Here is a 6016-nt window from a genome sequence, read left to right as displayed (position 1 = left end):
AAAATCTCAGACGAAGCAAACCATCTGGAAATTGTTGACTTGTTCTTGTAAACTTCCATGAGAACCAGGAAATCATCGTCGATGCATTGGTTCCAATGTCCTATCTGAATCAAAATAACTTTAAGATTTCATGTCAATACTTATAAATCCTGCAATATTTGAAGAAAAATTCCTTAGTCAAACTGTAGCATTTGTTGTATCTCATATTCCCAAGTGTTTTCTAAGAGACAAGTAGACCACACTGCCATAAATGTGCCCCGACTGAATCAAGTGCCCTCTGACTCAATCCACTGGAGTGTTGCAAGTTCAAACCAAGCAATGTTTCACCCATATTTTCTATAAAAGGCAAGCATTTATCCATTATTTGCGTACAACCTGATAAAGAAAGAATCTGTATAGCTTGTTGTCTTGCAAAATCTAAGTCCTGTAAAGCTGGACAAAGGTCAGCAATAATCTTCAGACTTTGATCTGTCACCTTTCTACAACCATCTAGAATTAATGTCTGAAGGTTTTCTCCACATAGGTTGGCTATACCAAATATAGCCCAATCTGTAACTTGTACACACCCACTCAAGTTGACTTTCACCAAACTTGTTTTACTATTCTCCAAGAGAGCAAGAAGACCATCATCAGATATTCCTAACAGCCCACTAAGATCAAGTTGCTACAGTTGAGGGAAAGCTCTCCCTAACATGGCCAGGCATCCATTTCCAAAACCTGGATAGTACCGAATATTGAGAGATTTCAATGATTCACAGACTGGTATTGATGTTGTGACCAATGAAGATTCCTTAATTCCCTCACATTTAATCAATGACAACACTTTTAACTTTCCACTGCAATTAGAAAGCACATCTATGAGACCACAGCAAGATATCAACTTGCACTCCTCTATTTGAAAATTTTCAAGTGATATGGCAACATGTGTAAATGCTCTCAAGCCATCATCAGTCAATGACTCACACTTTCAACTTTGTCCAACTACCTCAATACTCACATCTGTCAATCCTCGACAAGCGGTAACTGAAAGATGCTTCAGCTTCTACAAACCCATTGTATTCCCCATACTCAAGAAGCCCTTCTCTATGACATTAAATAGGTTCTCAAGCGACAGATCAGTTAAAAATTTACCATAATGCCCAACTGTAGCAAGAGTAATATTAGTCAATCTTAAAGCCTACACTTTAACTTTATCACATTTTGGTATTGGACAAAATTGTAATAACCTTTTCATCACTGACAAGGAAGCAGTCATTGATACTCAATGATTGAAGTCGGACACAGTTCTGTCCAATTTCTTTTAGGGACTTATTTCCCACCTGGGGGCATGATTCTAGATTAAGGGTCAATAAGTTTGGACAGTTCACAGCAACAGATTCCAAACCTTTGTCTCCTATCCATGGGCACTTGCACAAATCAAGTTTCTCCAATAACTTACAGCCCTTCGCTATTGCAGCTAGCCCTGCATCACCAACTGATGGGCAGTTCCAAAGACTCAAAACTCTCAGAGCTAGGTAGCCAAGGCCAATAGCACAGAGGCCTATATTGGTAATCCCTCGACACAGGATGGAACCATGAACTAGAAGTTTGCCCAAGCCTCCATGGCCGCCTGCACAGACAGCAATTGTAGCAAGCCTAATATCAGTAGGCTGAGCACAAAGTAGGCTGAGCACCCACTGGGGCACAAATCTCAAGGGGTCTAAGCATCTTCGGGCTGCTAAAATTTAATGGCATAGGGAGTCGAGGGCTAACAAGGCTACTCAAACCCAGAATATTGCTCAGATTATTATTGTTGTTGTTGGTGTTGTGATTATTGCTAGCAAACAATCCGGTGTCCGAGAGATTCAGGTTGCTCGCGGGCATCATTCTAGGGCTCAGATTGGAGGTACCACTACCACCCATCTGGCTGTGTGGGCTGCTGAGATTAGGCGTCGGGGTAGCAGCGTTCGTGTGGGGACTCAAACCCACGAAGCTGGGACTTAGCTGCCTGAAAATTCCTCCCGACAGCCTCCCATACAAGTAGCTCTTGCTGCTACTATTGCTACTGGCATTGTTGCTACTCACCAACCCCTCGCAGGCTAACTCCTGGAAGGGACTCGAACTCACAACGTCCGGGAGCTGGGGAGCATGGTGATGATGAAGATGATGCTGATGATGGTGGCTCCCCCCAGCTAGAAAAGACTGGACCTGTGAAGGGTCGAGGCTGAAAATCAATGTGGGCGACGATGAACAGTAATTCATGGCATGTTGTAACATCATATTGGGAGGCTTGGGATTCGGATTGACTAGAGATGAAGAACATAAAAAATCCTTCATATCTATATTGAAACAGGGGCCCTTAGTATGGCTGTTAGCATTTATTCATACTGGCAGTAGTTATATTGTTATTGTTAGTATTGATGTGAGAAGTAAACCATTCTTCCGCGTCCAGCATTGCCTTGAATGTTGGCAAATTCAAATTCTCATCATTGTTGCAGTGGAGGTTTGTGGCATCTTCTAGACCCCACATGCCACCATTCACATTCATTCTTGACAACATTTTTATCCCCAATCAATCCTCAATGTTGTTAATCTATATCTATATATATAACTTACTAGTGTTTTATATATCGATTAATTATGGTGACAGCTACCATATATGATTTATCTTTTATATGCAATAGCCGATTAGTATGAAGCTTTTGGATGGATATTCCAGCGAAATCTAACAACTCTCAGCCATTTCTAGTCCCTAGGATTTGATCCTGCGCCATCTAAAGAGCTGGAAAGCCCATTTATTCTACTCAGAACTTGCTCGGCTCAATCTGTATATGAGGGAATATTGGCCTCGATACAACTAGCAGGAAAAATAGAATAAGAGGATAGGGAATACCCATGCTACCCATGGTTTCTGACACCGAAGAGACAATAGCGAAGTCCTCATTTCCTGGCTTTATAAGAGCACCATTTCCTGGAGACACCTTTTGGGCCTCTGAATCCAACCATCCTCTTTCGGTCTTCAAGACAAACCTGTAGCAAGCATTGGGTCTGTAACTTCCAGAAATGCCAATATTAGTTACAGAATTGCTTAAGCTAAAATGTTGTATCAAGTTATCAAAAATTGTTATGAACATACTTACATGGTGAGAGATTGGTAGTATTAATGTATGACTCATTTAAAATGTTATACTAAAGTAGTTGGTCAAGCTCAACATAGACTTCACATAGTTTAATGGATTGTGTGTAAGCATGGGGCTCAAATCTATATGCAAGGTTGTCATTAGTGGGAAGTATAAATTGTGGTTTTAGTGGGCTTGGGTCCAGATTTTGAACCAAATCTCGGATACCATGTGTAAGAGCCCTATCCTAGGGTCTTCTAACAAATCTATTTTTCTAGAATTTACATGCAACCAGAGGCAATAATTTACTTCCTTACAAGGCTTTTAAACAATGAAAATTTTACCCTTTACATCCTAATCCTTATAACTTATAGTGAACAATCCATTTTAATAAATTTACATGAAAAATCTATAGAGGAATACCTGTACCGGTGGTTGGTGGAGACCTCGGTGAGCTGCTGCTCCTGTTGAACGCTCCTCTTGACTGACCCAACTGGATTTACCTCCCAGCCAACTAGGAAATAATTCCTAGCCCAGGAAACCTCCACAGGTTTCCTAGCCCTCCGAGCCCAAGTCCAACCAGATGTAGTGTGTGTGTCCAAGATGAACAATATTTCTCTCCTCCCAACAACCCAAGAAACCTCCACAGGTTCCTAAGGTCTCCAAAAATCACAGCTAATCCTAAAATCATAGCCAACCCCAAAATCATAAGCAAGACCCCACATCCCCCCCATTTTCTCCCTTCCCCCTTCCCTTTTTATACCCTCCCTCTCTTCTCCATCTCAACCACCTCTCATTAATTTCATTAACTTCTCATCCATCCTTACAGTTGACTTCTCTTCTCCCAAGTAAAGCTGGGAGTACATTTGGAAATGTGACATGAATATAAAATTGGGAAATTAATGGGAGAGGACCATGTCTTCTCCCAAGTAAATCTGAAAGTACATTTGGGAATGTGAGATGAATATATATATATATATATGGAGAGGACTATGTCTTCTCCCAAGTAAATGTGAGGGTACATTGGGGAATGTGAGATGAATATATATATTGATAATTGGTTGGAGGGGACCATGTCTTCTCCCAAGTAAATGTGAGGGTACATTGGGGAATGTGAGATGTAATTAAATGGAGAGGACCATGTCTTCTCCCTAATAAATGTGAGGATACATTGGGGAATGTGAGATGAATATATATATTATTTGAAATAATGGAAGGAGACCATATCCTACCTAAGATTCAATTTGAGAAGGTAACTTGGGAATTTGAATAATAGAAATCATGAATTTTATATTAGACCAATATTTCTTAATATTTTTAGATAATGTAAACATTAATAAAATTTGCAGGATAATATTTAAGTGGGGCATTACACTTGTTGATAGTTTGGCACATACATTAATGATGCTCTAATCAGGGAATCTTTAAGAGCACTAAAGGAAGCTTGTGCAACCTGATCCCAATGGAAGGGTACCTCTTTCTTCAACAGACGAGTAAAACCTTTAGCCAACTTAGCATAGTTTGGAATAAACCTCCTCAGAAGGTTTTCCTTCCCTTGAAGTTTTTGTAACTATAATAAATTTGAAGGTGGAGGAAAGTCAAGTATTACTTGAACCTTTGTTGGATCGAGTCGAATTCCATCTTTTGAGACCACAAATCCAAGCAGTTGACCAGAGCCAACACAAAACACACACTTGTGCGGATTGAGTCTTATTTTGTAGTGTCAGCACCGTAAGAATATTGCTCTAAGATGCTGCAGGTGATCAGTCCACTTTCTTGAATGAGCGGGCAAGTCATCAAGATATGGTTGTACAATGTTCTTAATGTCATGGAAGGCATAATTCATTGCCCTCTGAAATGTAGCCCCTGCATTCTTCAAACCAAATGGTAACTTTCTATACGCGAATGTGCCCCAAGGACAAATAAATGCAGTTTTTGACTGATCCTCTTAGAGGATATTTATTTGATTGTGCCAGAAAATCCATCCATAAATGAAAATATTTCACATCCGGCACATTCGTTAATAATCCGGTCGATGAAGGGTGTAGGATAATTATCTCTTGGACATGCTTTATTTACATCCTGGTAATCAACACACACTCAGATTGTTCCTTGTTTTTTCATCACAGGAACAATATTTGATACCCAATCGGTAAGAGGTATAGGGTAAATGAAGCCAACACGCAAAAGTTTTTCAACCTCTATCTTAATGGTAGCAGCTTTCTTTGGATGTACAGGTTGAAGCCACTGTCGTACTGGTTTGACATCAGGGTACATTTTGATTTGATGTTCAACAATGCTTGAATCAATGCCTGGCATCTCCTCGTAAGACCATGCAAATACATCTCTAAATTCATGAAACAGAGCACGGTAAATATCGAGTTCCAAAGGAGAACAAGATTTTCCGACATGAATGTTTTCTACAACGTTGGGCTTGGTCGAAATGTCTATAGAAATGGTTTCTTCTATGTTAGACAAATTACGCTCAGAATCTACTGAATCTATTCTAATAGAATTCGAAAAGAAATCTACAATTGAAGGGTGTACTAGCTCATCTGAATAATCTTTACTGGAATCTGGAAGAAGGGAATGATGATGATAATCTTCCTAAGGCTCTTCTCCTATCATCATTGATTGGATGATTTCCTCATCTGTAGAAGATATACGAGAAAAAGGATCGGAAGAAGTACCATATTCGAGTGAACAATCTACCCATACAATTGGTGATTGTGGATCTGGGAATGCCGTACAAGCAAGACAAATTGATTTCTATGCGAGTTCAATGGGACTTAGTTGCATAACCTCAGTAAAACTCTCATCTTCAATACTATCGGTGATCCTCTTTAAATCAGATGAAGTAGAGGATAACATATTACATGTCTCGACTCTCGCGACTTCCAAAGTTCCAGATGGTGGAG

General features: G+C 39.9%; 2 pseudogenes; both read right to left on the bottom strand.

The window, feature by feature from the left end:
• Positions 1 to 220: 220 nt before the first annotated feature.
• Positions 221 to 1637, bottom strand: LOC149149733 (EIN3-binding F-box protein 1-like; annotated as a pseudogene).
• A 4-nt stretch (positions 1638 to 1641) lies between these two features.
• On the bottom strand, positions 1642 to 2539 carry LOC149149732 (uncharacterized; annotated as a pseudogene).
• Positions 2540 to 6016: the final 3477 nt, after the last annotated feature.

The sequence above is a fragment of the Pinus tabuliformis genome, chromosome 9 (genome assembly GCF_031772625.1).
Source record: "Pinus tabuliformis cultivar Carrire ecotype Pingquan chromosome 9, CPIR1, whole genome shotgun sequence".
NCBI lineage: Eukaryota > Viridiplantae > Streptophyta > Pinopsida > Pinales > Pinaceae > Pinus > Pinus tabuliformis.
The sequence above is the reverse complement of the archived record's forward strand: the minus strand, read 5'-3'. Positions and strand labels throughout refer to the sequence as shown.